This window comes from Amphiura filiformis, chromosome 20 (genome assembly GCF_039555335.1).
Source record: "Amphiura filiformis chromosome 20, Afil_fr2py, whole genome shotgun sequence".
Classification (NCBI taxonomy): Eukaryota; Metazoa; Echinodermata; class Ophiuroidea; order Amphilepidida; family Amphiuridae; genus Amphiura; species Amphiura filiformis.
Genome location: NC_092647.1, coordinates 22,190,693 through 22,205,390, shown reverse-complemented (window position 1 = coordinate 22,205,390; position 14,698 = coordinate 22,190,693).

The window sequence follows — 14,698 nt, the reverse complement described above, 5'->3', positions numbered from 1 at the left end:
CAGCTATCTACTGCTGATAGTACACTCCTTCATCCATTACCAACTGCTGACAGCACACTACTTCATCAGCTCTCTACTACTGATAGCACATTACTTTATTAACTATCCACTGCTGAGAGTACACCACTTCATCTATTACCTACTACTGATAGCACACTACTTCATCAGCTATCTACTGCTGATAGTACACTCCTTCATCCATTACCAACTGCTGATAGCACACTACTTCATCAGCTCTCTACTACTGATAGCACATTACTTTATTAACTATCCACTGCTGAGAGTACACCACTTCATCTATTACCTACTACTGATAGCATACTACTTCATCAGCTATCTACTGCTGATAGTACACTCCTTCATCCATTACCAACTGCTGATAGCACACTACTTCATCAGCTATCTACTGCTGATAGTACACTCCTTCATCCATTACCAACTGCTGATAGCACACTACATCTTCAACTATCTACTGCTGATACCACACTACTTCATTAACTATCCACTGCTGATAGTACACTACTTCATTAACTATCCACTGCTGATAGTACACTACTTCATTAACTATCCACTGCTGATAGCACACTACTTCATTAACTATCCACTGCTGATAGTACATTACTTCATTAACTATCTACTGCTGATAGTACACTACTTCATTAACTATCCACTGCTGATAGTACACTACTTCATTAACTATCTACTGCTGATAACACACTACTTCATTAACTATCTACTGATGATAGCACACTACTTCATCCACTACCTACTGCTGATAGACCACTACTTCATCCACTATCTACTGCTGATAGCACACCACTTCATCCACTACCAACTGCTGATAGCACACTACTTCTTCAACTACCTACTGCTGATAGCACACTACTTCATTAACTATCCACTGCTGCACACTACTTCATCAACTATTTACTGCTGATAGTACATTACTTCATCCATTACCTACTGCTGATAGCACACTACTTCATCAGCTATCTACTGCTGATAGCACACTACTTCAACAGCTATCTACTGCTGATAGTACACTACTTCATCCACTACCTACTGCTGATAGACCACTACTTCATCCACTATCTACTGCTGATAGCACACCACTTCATCCACTACCAACTGCTGATAGCACACTACTTCTTCAACTACCTACTGCTGATAGCACACTACTTCATTAACTATCCACTGCTGCACACTACTTCATCAACTATTTACTGCTGATAGTACATTACTTCATCCATTACCTACTGCTGATAGCACACTACTTCATCAGCTATCTACTGCTGATAGCACACTACTTCATCAGCTATCTACTGCTGATAGTACACTACTTCATCAACTATCTACTGCTGATAGTACACTACTTCATCAACTATCTACTGCTGATAGCACACTACTTCATCAGCTATCTACTGCTGATAGCACACTACTTCATCAACTATCTACTGCTGATAGTACACTACTTCATCAACTATCTACTGCTGATAGTACACTACTTCATCAACTATCTACTGCTGATAGTACACTACTTCATCAACTATCTACTGCTGATAGTACACTACTTCATCAACTATCTACTGCTGATAGTACACTACTTCATTAACTATCCACTGCTGATAGTACACTACTTCATTAACTATCCACTGCTGATAGTACACTACTTCATTAACTATCCACTGCTGATAGTACACTACTTCATTAACTATCCACTGCTGATAGTACACTACTTCATTAACTATCCACTGCTGATAGTACACTACTTCATCAACTATCTACTGCTGATAGTACACTACTTCATTAACTATCCACTGCTGATAGTACACTACTTCATTAACTATCCACTGCTGATAGTACACTACTTCATTAACTATCCACTGCTGATAGTACACTACTTCATTAACTATCCACTGCTGATAGTACACTACTTCATTAACTATCCACTGCTGATAGTACACTACTTCATTAACTATCCACTGCTGATAGTACACTACTTCATCAACTATCTACTGCTGATAGCACACTACTTCATTAACTATCTACTGCTGATAGTACACTACTTCATTAACTATCCACTGCTGATAGTACACTACTTCATTAACTATCCACTGCTGATAGTACACTACTTCATCAACTATCTACTGCTGATAGCACACTACTTCATCAACTATCTACTGCTGATAGTACACTACTTCATCAGCTATCTACTGCTGATAGTACACTACTTCATCAACTATCTACTGCTGATAGTACATTACTTCATTCATTTCCTACTGCTGATAGCACACTACTTCATCAGCTATCTACTGCTGACAGCACACTACTTCATCAGCTATCTACTGCTGATAGCACACTACTTCATTAACTATCTACTGCTGATAGTACATTACTTCATTCATTTCCTACTGCTGATAGCACACTACTTCATCAGCTATCTACTGCTGACAGCACACTACTTCATCAGCTATCTACTGCTGATAGCACACTACTTCATCAACTATTTACTGCTGATAGTACATTACTTCATCCATTACCTACTGCTGATAGCACACTACTTCATCAACTATCTACTGCTGATAGCACACTACTTCATCAACTATCTACTGCTGATAGTACATTACTTCATCCATTACCTACTAACTGTATAAGACAGTGAGTAAACATCCATCTGGTTATGTCAAGCAAGACAAAGTACCATAATGTCTATTTGATCAACAAAACTAAGAAATCTATTACTATTCTGCAAATAATTTAAGTGGTTTATTCATTCAAAACAAATCAAATACAAAGCTTGAGAGAGTATTGACATCGTGGTTGTTGATATTTTGTTTAAATTTTTATTTAAATCCGATTCTTAAAAATGTGAAGTAGATTTTTTTCATTCTTATTTAAATCAGATTTTTTTAATTATTTAAATCAGATTTTTTTTTTTAAATGGGGGGGGTTTGAATTAGTGATTTTTTTCTTCTCCCCAACCACATAACATCCGCTAAAGTCAATTAACACAATGCATAAGAGTTAGCAATTCTAATATGAAATAAAAAACAAAAAACTGTCACTCAAATGCAAAATATTGTTGATGTAAAACCTTGAATACTGAAATCATGTGAAAATTAGATCAATCAAGGTGTTTTGATTGAAAAAATCCGAGCTGGTAAAACACCTACTAAGGGTTCAAGTTATGTTATAAAATCATCAAGAACAACAAAAATAGGCTAATGAATACGATTATTTAACCAAAACAACATTTGAATTGTCCATAATTAATCAAATTCAAAAATTTGATTTAAACCAGTGTTTTTGTCGGGAAAAAACTCATACAATTTAAATCGCGATATCAATCAACACGATTTAAATTAAGCAACCTTGATTGACACTATTAAAACTTTTTCTTTTTTTCAATCTGCATTTGAGAAAAAAAAACACAATTATTTTTCTTGCATATTGAGTGGACCAATCTACGTCAAAGCCTCAAGTGGTGACAGTCAGGCTGGTCAATCTGCAGAAACATGATGTATGACTTACCATGCTTGTGTAACACCGACTTGCTTCTGCATACTGTAAAAGTAGAAATTTTCGCTGGGGTTTTTATTTTCGCGAATTTCATGAGTGGACATAAAATCGCGAAAATAAAAACTCGCGAAAATAAACTTTTGCATTAGGTTTCTATTGTATCAATATCGAAACCGCGAAATTTAATTCTCGTGCAATTGACAAAATCTTCAAAATCACGAAAATATCTTCTCGCGAAAGTATTGACTTTTACAGTACATCATGAGATGCTGATCACTTTTACTAAATAATTCATTGTTTTCTATAACAACACTCAAAAATTGGAAATTGAACCCACTCAAGAATAGCTAAAACATATGCTTCAACACATACAGATAGGTAGATGAAATATAAAAAGTACAAGCAGAAGAAATCTAACTATGAAAATGTAGTTCGAATCGAAGATTTTCACAGAAGTTATGAACAAATACATCCAATTGTTAACCCTTTATGGAAAAAATACTACATGTTCTTCAAAAGTATACCACAGAATTGAAACCTTATGTATCTGCAGTTAGACAAAACTTTGTTTTGAATCAAAATTGTGTAAGAAATAACTCAACAATATCTTTGACCAACTCATCACACCCTCTATGATAGTTCCAGTAGCCTATAAAAGGAAGCAGTCAGATGTGATGGGTTGCCAGTCTGATGAAACCACTAGTGAAGTGGTAAAATGTCACTAAAAATGTGAGTTTAACATCTTCATAATTTTTAGATTTGCATAAAAAGAAAAAAAAAAGTGCAATGTTAACAGCCATTGAAGAACTAACTTTACAATGTCACAAATATTCATACTGATATACAGTATGAATATTTTATAAAGCTTTGAAATTTGAAATTTGACAGTCAAAACACTTCAAATGGTTTTTAATATTAATATACTTCTTTACAAAATTCAAAGTTATTCATATGTTTATTCAGAAAGGTTTCTTTTATCTGGGTTAATTTAAATATTTTAACACAAGTGTATCAAATTTACAAAATGTGAAAGTGAAAGTCAATACCTCAGACATGTCATTTTAATATAGGCCTATATCAATAAGGCCTATATCATTAAGGCCTAAAACAATTGTTTGGTTGGCGTAACAAAAAAAAAAATTAGGGTAGGTAGGTAGGGATTTTTTGACCAATGTTACCAATTCTCTGTTACCAATGCAACTTTTAAAGCTGTAAATTGCATTTGATGAAGTCCTTGAATCTTTTTCCTTCTTTTTTTTTTAAAATTAAATGTTTTATTTTCTTTTTTTTTTTTTTTTTTTCCTTTTTTTTTGCCAAAAAAAGAAAAAGTCTTGGGTCGGGTCTAATTTTAGGGTAGGTCGGGTTAGGCCAATCAAACAATTTTTTAGGCCTAACTAAGTAGCATAGCCATGAATTTTTCAGAGTGGTGGAAAGGCAACTTTCAAGGGGAGGGGAGAATTGGATGAAAATGGTCAAAATGGCTTAAAAGTTTTTAAAAAAGGCCAAAAACCTTAAATATCAGGGCAGCCAGCTTCTCACAGGGATTAACTCATGTTTGGACATAAATTGCAACTGATATTTTACATGAACATATGCCTATAAATAGAAATCAAGTATTTACTAGACAGGTAAATATCAATGCTTTGAAATCTACTTAAATATAGATAGGTTAATACATGTAAATGTGTTATCACTTGTATTGATTTCAATTGGAATAGCCCTATATGAATATGAAAAGCAGGAAAAGATGATGATCATGAAGAAGAGTATAGAAGAATTAAATGAAGAAATGAGTAAAAGGAGATTGGAGAACTAGAAAACAAGGAGAAAGAGGAGTTTGAAGAAGAGGAGTTTGAGGAAGAGGGGTATGAGAAAGAGTATGAGGAAAAGGAGCATGAGGAAGAGGAGTATGAGGAAGATTAGTATGAGGAAGAGGAGTAGGAGGATGAGGAGTAGGAGGAGTAGGTGTAGGAGGAAGAGGAGTAGGATGAAGAGGAAGAGGAGTAGGAGGAAAAGGAGTAGGAGGGAGTAGGAGGAAGAAGGAGTAGGAGGGGAGGAGTAGGAGGAAGATGAGTGGGAGGAAGGAGTAGGATGAAAAGGAGTAGGATGAAGAAGAGGAAGAGGAGTAGGAGGAAGAGGAGTAGGAGGAAGATGAGTAGAAGGATGAGTAGGAGGAAGAGGAGTAGGAGGAAGGAGTAGGAGGAAGATGAGTGGGAGGAAGGAGTATGAGTAGGATGAAAAGGAGTAGGAAGAAAAGAAGGAGGAATAGGAGTAGGAGGAAGAAGAGGAGTAGGAGGAAGGAGTAGGAGGAGGAGGAGGAGTAGGAGGAGGAGGAGTAGGAGGAGGAGGAGTAGGAGGAGGAGGGAGGAGGAGGAGGAGGGGGATGAGTAGGAGGAAGAGGAGTAGGAGGAAAAGAAGTAAGAGGAAGAGGAAGGAGTAGCAGGAGTAGCAGGAGGATGAGTAGGAGGAAGAGGAGTAGGAGGAAGAGGAGTAGGAAAAACATGAGGAAGAGGAGTATGAGGAAGATCGCTCCATGAAATGCGACAGGCAAAACTGCTATGCACATACCGCATATTTTTATGGTCTATCACGTAAACGCGAAGACATGCAACACTCTGTCATGTATATGTGAAGGCATGCAATGCTGGCATGATTGTTAGACACGGCACAATCAAATGATCGGCCCTCATGAATATGCGAGAATTCACAGCATACAATGTAAAGGGACGTTGACTGTTAGAAAATAGTCTTTATCATAGCACGCAAGGCCGATACGCAAGGCCGATTTTGCAAGGCCGATACGCGTGTACGGCGAGGTACGCGTATAAAGGCGAATCGCGTAAACCGGGCGCGTAAATGCATAACCTGTAATCGCGAACAGTCATCTATTTTTGTAATATTTTTCCTATTTAGCAGGAATTAAAATGTTTAAAAACGTAATTATTTCAATATTTAGAATGACTTAGTGGTATGATAAATTCGTTATTAGGTTCAGCGTCGGTATGGTACGGAAAATTATTGTGCGCTCAGTGTCATACTGGGTTCAGTCTTCGGCTTCACCCAGTATGACACGTCGCGCACGATAATTTCCCGTACCATACCTCCGCTTCACCTAGTAACTAATAGTATTAGTCTATGCTTGGAACGCTTTTGTGTCAAGCACGGAAAACCGACACCCCACTCCCCCGTGCAATGTTGGGAAATGCCAATGTCTTCAGTAGTTTTCCAAAGTGTTCCAACATTGATTGATGGGGAGAGAGGAAGTGTAAATCATTGTTGTAGATGTCATGTTTGTCCATAAACAAAATACACATTCATTTCCATGATCATTGCAAATTCTGCACGGAATTGCAACAAAGCGTAGCGAGTGTTCCAAGTACTTATTCTCAAAAGTGTTCATACAGCAACTAACAAAGATACATCTTTGTTGTGCTGTGCAATCGAAATGAGTGACATAAATGTACCTACCAATAATTCCAACAGAGCTAGCCCTCCCCTGGGACGCAGTCTCTTCATCAATGACGCTTACAGCAGTGGCACTCCCTACCATCGATGGCGCATTCCTTCCTGAATCTCCACCACCACCTTTCTCTCCAGTCCATGGTACTTTGATTGGTGGAAGAGGCTGAGCAGAGTTCATAGGTGGTGATGATCTTGCAGCAGCAGATGCTGAAATTGGAAGAGCGCCCTCACTTTTTGCACGTGAGTGGACGCTGAAACCCGAGCTGGATCGTCTCTGAGAGCCTGCACTTGCTGGTTTGCCCAGATTGAATGGTGTGTTGTTGGGTGTCCACGTTCTATGGTCCTTTTCATTGCCTATGAATTGGTGTGAGGAAAAAATTATAATTTTGAATAGACATGGGCAACACATAAACATGTTTTAAGGATTATCAATGTGCTATTCCAGTTGAAATCCACACTACCCCTGTGGAAGATTTTGGAAATATCTTCCACAGAGGTGCATCATTTTTACACTATTTAAATCCTGGGTTTAAACCATTGCTTTAAAGAGAATTTTTTTATAATGTGTGAGATTTTACTAATTTGACAGCTCTTTACGTGAGATTTACTACCTAGGCGTGAGATTAGACTACCTTGGCGTGAGATCGTGAGAAAGTGACTGAATGTGTGAGACTCATGACAAATGTGTGAGAGTTGTCAGCCCTGTGATTATAGTAACTCAATTTTCAAAAATGCCTCCTTTGGCCCCCATGGACCAGATCATGTCCCATAGACCCAAGATTTGAAATCATAATTTATCCTCCTTCTGTATTGGTAAGACAAATGCCCAGCCCAGACATCTCCCACCTTCCCCCATCCCACACCCCCACCCCACACACATACCCCACCCACCCTGACAAACACAAGGTTGCAATGGAACTTACCAACAGAGTTAGGCCTGTTAGGCCTTAAGTTGGGCTGTGCTGATGGTCTAGCTATAGTCATATATGACCTCACACTAGTATTGGATGCATTGACTAAAAGATCATTGCTTTGGAATGGCCGGGTTAATGCACTGAAATGTGAAACACATCAAATAAAAATTAGTAAGAACTACTTTGATTGGCTACAAAGAGGGCTATAACATATATTGAGCCAATTAGGGACATGCTAAGAATAGTTTGAAGGGCTAAAGGGGATTAAGCTTAAAAGAGCTTAGAGATTGAAATGCTCTATTTTGATTGGTTAAAGATGATTATATCTTGAATATAACTAATTAGAAGTATTCTAAGAAAGTAGTTGTGCCAATGGGTTTGCCAATGGTAATAGGAATAAGACCAACATTATAACCCCCTTCCATTCTGGATTAAAATGTTTTTGAACTTGGGCTAATATTTAAGTAGGTTGACTTGCGCAATATTTTGATACGGCTGAACAAATTTCTCATCTGCACTAGTTATTGTGTTGGTTAGGATAATAAAAAATATATGATTTTGTTTTATAAAATAACCTATATGCATAGATTTTAAAATGTTACATTTTAGGAATAAAGATGTTTTCATATTGATATGAATTCGGCAGACAGCTGAATCCGTATTCACCTTTTGGTAAATTCATGTTATGCATGAATTATTTTTGAATTAGCGAATGAGGGATCAAAGCTTTAAATAATAGATATAAATAGTTTGACAATGATCAGCATGTAGGTAAGCAGAAGAGGGCAGCATACAGGGTTAGCTAACGGTGCAGCGCAGTATGGTAGACGATGACCACTGTTAAAAAATTGATATATTGCCATATATAACTAAAGCGTTAGTCGATTGTTCCCTAATTCAAAAATAACTCATGCGTAACATGAATTTACATACAGATTCGGTTGTCTGCCAAGTTCATAACGATATGTATGAACACATTTATTTTGAATCAAACAAAGAGCACTTTTAAGCAGCCTATAAATGACCGTCTTATATTCTGTGAATCAAGTAGTATGGTTAGAATGGAAATTTTCACGGCACATGAATTTTCACCCTCAATACAGCTACTGTGAAAATAAAAATGGGTGAATAATTCTTTTATTCCTACGTATGAAAACTCATAATCACAAATTTAAATACAAGCAAAATTTGTTCAAATTCGGCTGAGCGCCAAAAATTGGGCCCCAAAAAATACCACTTTTTCTAAAGTATGAGCAAAAGAACAGTGTTTATCAAGAGGAACAACTTCATATTTCAAAACAGAATATAATGAAGATGTGTTTCAACATACCTAACCGCATTTTGACCAATCAGCATTCTGTTTACATCTAACTCCAATATCCTAGGTGTATTGATGAGAGAGTTCTTCTGATTGGGTGACCCATCACCACTCCTATTGGATACCACTGATGATCCCATGGCCCACATGGTACCAGACGGGGTTCCGATCAGATCCAGGGAGGATCCTTGGATGGGAATTGACTCGGACTTATCCGCTATGGGAATCTCTACACGGACGATCCTGGGTTCTTCCTATAAATTGATCAATAAAAGCGATTATTAGGCTCATTAACAGATGGAAAATGAATTGGAAGCATACATAGTTTGATCAACTCTTAATCGGCAGGCCTTATAACATCGCGGATTAATATCAATATATTTTATTCTGAGAATTGTCTTGTGACATCTCGCCAGAAGTATAACAAATTATTATTTGAAGTCCTAGACTTTGTCTACTTTCTTCAACACGCAAAACATAGACCAGACAGATCAATAATATCCTTCTTAACGTGGGTCTACTTTTCGGCGTAGTGATAAAAGCCTAATAATTCCCGCCAATTATAAGCTGATCAAAGTATAGCGGCTATTGAATATCATAATAATTCAATGCGAACGGTGCTGAATTCAACAACTATACAGTATTATTTCTGTACATCATTCATGACATTTGATTGATTGCTTGTCATTCATGCATGCATTGGTCATGTCAAATGTGTATTCTTTGATCTTCTTTCACTTGAATCAAACATGGGAAGTCACCCTATGGGTGCTATGATTTTGCATTCGATTTGATTTTTTTTTCAACTTTGAACTCAATTTGTTTTCGACAGTCTCAAGCATGTGTCTGTCAATGTTTGCATTTTGGCAAATCGCAGCCAACCAATGATAATGACGATGGCGAAGATGATGATGATGATGAAGATGACTGTGTGCTTGACATAAGACACAGTGAAGAAATTTCATATAATTTTTTATTTATATGATCACAAAACTGCAGACCACAGCCTTTTTTTTTTTTCTATTTTGTTTTTGCAAATTAGGTATGACTAATGTGCAGTGCACAAAGATTCTAATGCACACAAGAGCTTTGAAACAAATCTTTTTTTTAAATTTGCCCACATTTCTTAATATATTACAGGTAAAAACATGATGCAATAAAATCAACCATCTACCTTCAAATGGACTATTCAAATTGTAATCCATACACCCTCTATAGAGAAGACATGACCTTAATCTCCCACACATGGGGGGCATACATTTCAAATGGACTCACCCATTCAGATAACCCCATTTGACAATCACACTACCTGTCTGGAAGATTAAGGTCATGTCTTCCACAGGTGTATGGATTCAACTGGGATAACCCAACGCTAAAGGTATATACCAGACTCACCTGAGTTGTAGGTCTACCTGTTGCACTTCTTGTAGGTCTTGAAGCAGCTGGTGTGGGTGCAGGCACTACATCGGGAGGAGTACCTTGCCTGCTTAGAGGGACTGCCACAGGACGGAGTGGAGTCCTTACAGGACGAGTTACTTTACTGTGGTAATGGAGGAATTGATTCCTGTAAAAAAAAGCAAGCAAGTTTATATTGAAAATCTCACATATCATACATTTACGGGAACTTTGAACTATGTTCAGAATGGCATTTAGAATATCAAATGAAAGTTCATACTAGCACCTATAGAGGTTATCCATGTTACTCATGTGTGACTTCTAACAAAAGGCGCTGATTCCAGTAGTATTCCTCATTCAAACCAATTCAATGCATGACCTCGGAGTTACTTGCATGACCTTGGCGGGCTATTTTGAAACAGTCATGGTTGCACATGCAGGTAGTTCTTTTGAGAATCCTAAACAAGTTATAGCAGTCGCTGATAAGATATGTAGCTTATGGAGCACGGATAACCTCTATTGGATTCTGCCGACATGTAACAATATAACCTTTCGTGCATGTTTCACAACTAAATCGTTTTATTTACACACTCCGTACAAGAACCATATTCGAAAATCTATCATCAGGTAACGGCAGTAGATGTCGGTAGATGCAAGAGTATTTATCCCTTGTAATCTCTACAATCAACGAAAAAAGTCTTGGAACGCTTGCGTGTTAATAACGGAAAACTGTCACCCCCTCTCCCCCGTGCAATGTTGAGAAATACCAAAGTCTTCAGCGGTTCCCAATGTGTTCCAACATTGATTGATGGGGAGAGGGAAGGGTAAATCATTGTTGTAGATGTCATGCTTGTTCCCAGGCAAAATATACGTCATTTCCATGATCATATGAAATTCTGCACGGAATTTCGACAGAGTGTACCAAGCGTTCCAAGGACTTTTTTCGTGATTGTCTCTGCCGAATGCAAAATGTTTCATCTAAATTTCGTTTTTGTCTCATAGCTCAAAATCGGGTTGTTGTATGAACGGCTCACTGCGCGCGATTTGAGAGTGGATTATATGCTTTGGTATCATAACAAAATTGTTGATAAAGAAATTGGTTTCTTTAGGAAGTGGTCACTGCAATCACCCCTATGCTAAAATACACACATTTAGCAATTATAGCTCTAAACTGCTCTAAAATGTCGTTTTTGTCCCATAACTCAAAAACAGAATGTTGTATGATCTTCATATTTCACAGGATTTGGAAGTAGACTATGTACTTAGGAATCATAATACAATTGTTGATAAAGAAATTGGTTGGTTCAGGGAGTGGACACTGAAACACCCCATACCCTAACATACACGCATTTAATGAAATTTTTATGCTATATCTCAAAACCGAGAAATCGTATCACGGCTCTAAGCTGCATGATTCGAGTTGTTTAATTTACTTTTGAAATTAATATTTAAAGTTCACCTTCATAGCACTTGTCAGATAGATGAGCGAGCGTTACAAAACAGAAAAATGAGTTTTAATTAAAAACTAAAACCGCATGTACGTTAAGATTGTAAGGAAGTCAATAATAAACTACGACTATCTTCAGTAGATAGCATCAACTTGTTTTTGACATGATGTAACAACTATCTTCAGCAGATTTGTGCTTCACATTTTTGTGTATGGGGTGTGTGTATAATGCGGTGGTGCGTGCGTGCGCGGTGTTGGGCGTGGGATGTATGGGGTAGGGCGGAGGGGGTTTCTAGGACTATTATAAGATCACATTTAAATCGGAAAGTATTTCATTTGGGGGCTTTTGGGAAAGAAAGAAAGAAATAATTAAATTAATTAATCAAACATAGAGAAAGAAAGGAAGAAAGAAAGACAGAAAAAATAAATCAAAAATGTATACTTCATGTATTTATAATAAACAAATATCACCGGGTTCACCGTCGCAAATAACAAATGAAACAGAAAAAGTAATACCGCCTGGGAATCGAACCCAGGACCTCATGTTTACAAGACCTATGCCTTAACCACTCGGCCACGTGAGCTTCGTGATTAAGCTGCTTGCAATTTGAACCTATAGGCGGTCACTTCAACCTTTTTCCACGTTCATGTTTTTATTTATTTCAAATGTCTTTCGTTCATTCATTCATTCATTCATTCATTCATTCATTCATTCATTCATTCATTCATTCATTCGTTCATTCATTTTTCTTTCCTTCTTTCTTTCTTTTTTTTCTTTTCTTTCCTTTTTCTTTCTTTTTTTTCTTTCCTTCTTTCTTTCTTTCTTTCTTTATTTATTTTTAATACAAATAAAGAAAAAAAGAAGCATTGAAAATAATGAATGCATAATTTAGCAATGATTCACGCAATTAAAACACGAATAGTCAAAGGGTGTAAAGTGTAAATCCATAATGGTAATCTGTAATGGTAAACTGCTGCATTGAATAGCGTGCATACTGAGCAGTTTGCCCTGCATTGATATTTATATATACGTATAGATATTTATTTCAATTCAAAATGGCAAACTGTTAACAAATGTCATAAATGCGATCAATTTGTCATTACTTTTGTATTCAAACATTCTCAATTGGTGTAGCCAAGGTAAACGAACGTCACGCTCCATGAGATGTGGCCTAAAAACCATAAAATGTCGATTTTGGACCATTTTGTCATTATGGTAAACTGATCCACTTTGCCATTTGCACTATGCAGCTTTACACTTTCCCGATACCTGACTACTATAAAAGACCAAAACTGATTACTTGATTGCGAAATGGCAGCGTGGCGCATAGCGGCTTAGTCCTTCGACTGGTAATCTTTTGACTATCGATTGATGCGAATGGTTCGAGTCCCCGTGGTGGTCGATTTTTTTTCTTTAAGTGTATTCAATTGTTGTTTTCTTTTTTCTTTTTTTTTCTCATCGCAAAAGTGTATTTTATTATAAATAATATTCAGAAATAAATTTTTTCAAATTGTTACATCACAATCTTTCTGATTCCTTCGGATAAGCCTATACTCAGCAAACGCAAGTTTTACAGAAAACATTTACATGTTGGGTTATATTATAAAGGGTACAGAACGTTTTAATAAAATTCAAAAACATTTTGGAAAACATGCTGCAAAACATTGTAATATTTTTTTAAAACTATATTTTGTAGTGTTTTTGAATTATGAGACAAAAACGAGATTTTAGTCATAATTACGAAATGTGTGTAATTTAGCATAGGAGGTGTTTTCAGTGACCATTCCTAAATAATCCAACATCTTTATCAACAATTTTATTGTGATTCAAAGGGATATTATATACTCCCAAATCGTGTGCAATATGAAGCTCATACAACATTTTGTTTTTAAGTTATGGGACAAAAATGACATTTTAGAGCAGTTTAGAGCCATTATTACGAAGCGTGTATTGTTTAGCATAGGGATGGTTTCAGTGACCACTCCTAAATAAACCAATTTCTTTATTAACATTTTGTTATGATTTCAAAGCATATAATCCACTCTCAAATCGTGTGCAATATGAAGCTCATACGACATTCCGTTTTTGAGTTATGGCACAAAAACGAAATTTAGATGAAATATTTTGCATTCGGTAGAGACAATCAACGAAAAAAGTCTTGGGCGCTTATGTGTTAATAACGAAAACTGTCACCCCTCTCCCCGTGCAATGTTGAGAAATACCAAAGTCTTCAGCGGTTCCCAATGTGTTCCAACATTGATTGATGGGGAGAGGGGAAGGTAAATCATTGTTGTAGATGTCATGCTTGTTCCCAGGCAAAATATACGTCATTTCCATGATCATATGAAATTCTGCATGGAATTTCGACAGAGTGTACCAAGCGTTCCAAGGACTTTTTTCGTAGATTGTCTCTGCCGAATGCAAAATTTTTCATCTAAATTTCGTTTTTGTCTCATAACTCAAAAACGGAATGTCGTATGAGCTTCTCATTGCACACGATTTGAGAGTGGATTATATGCTTTGGTATCATAACAAAATTGTTGATAAAGAAATTGGTTTCTTTAGGAAGTGGTCACTGCAATCACCCCCTATGCTAAAATACACACATTTCGCAATTATAGCTCTAAACTGCTCTAAAATGT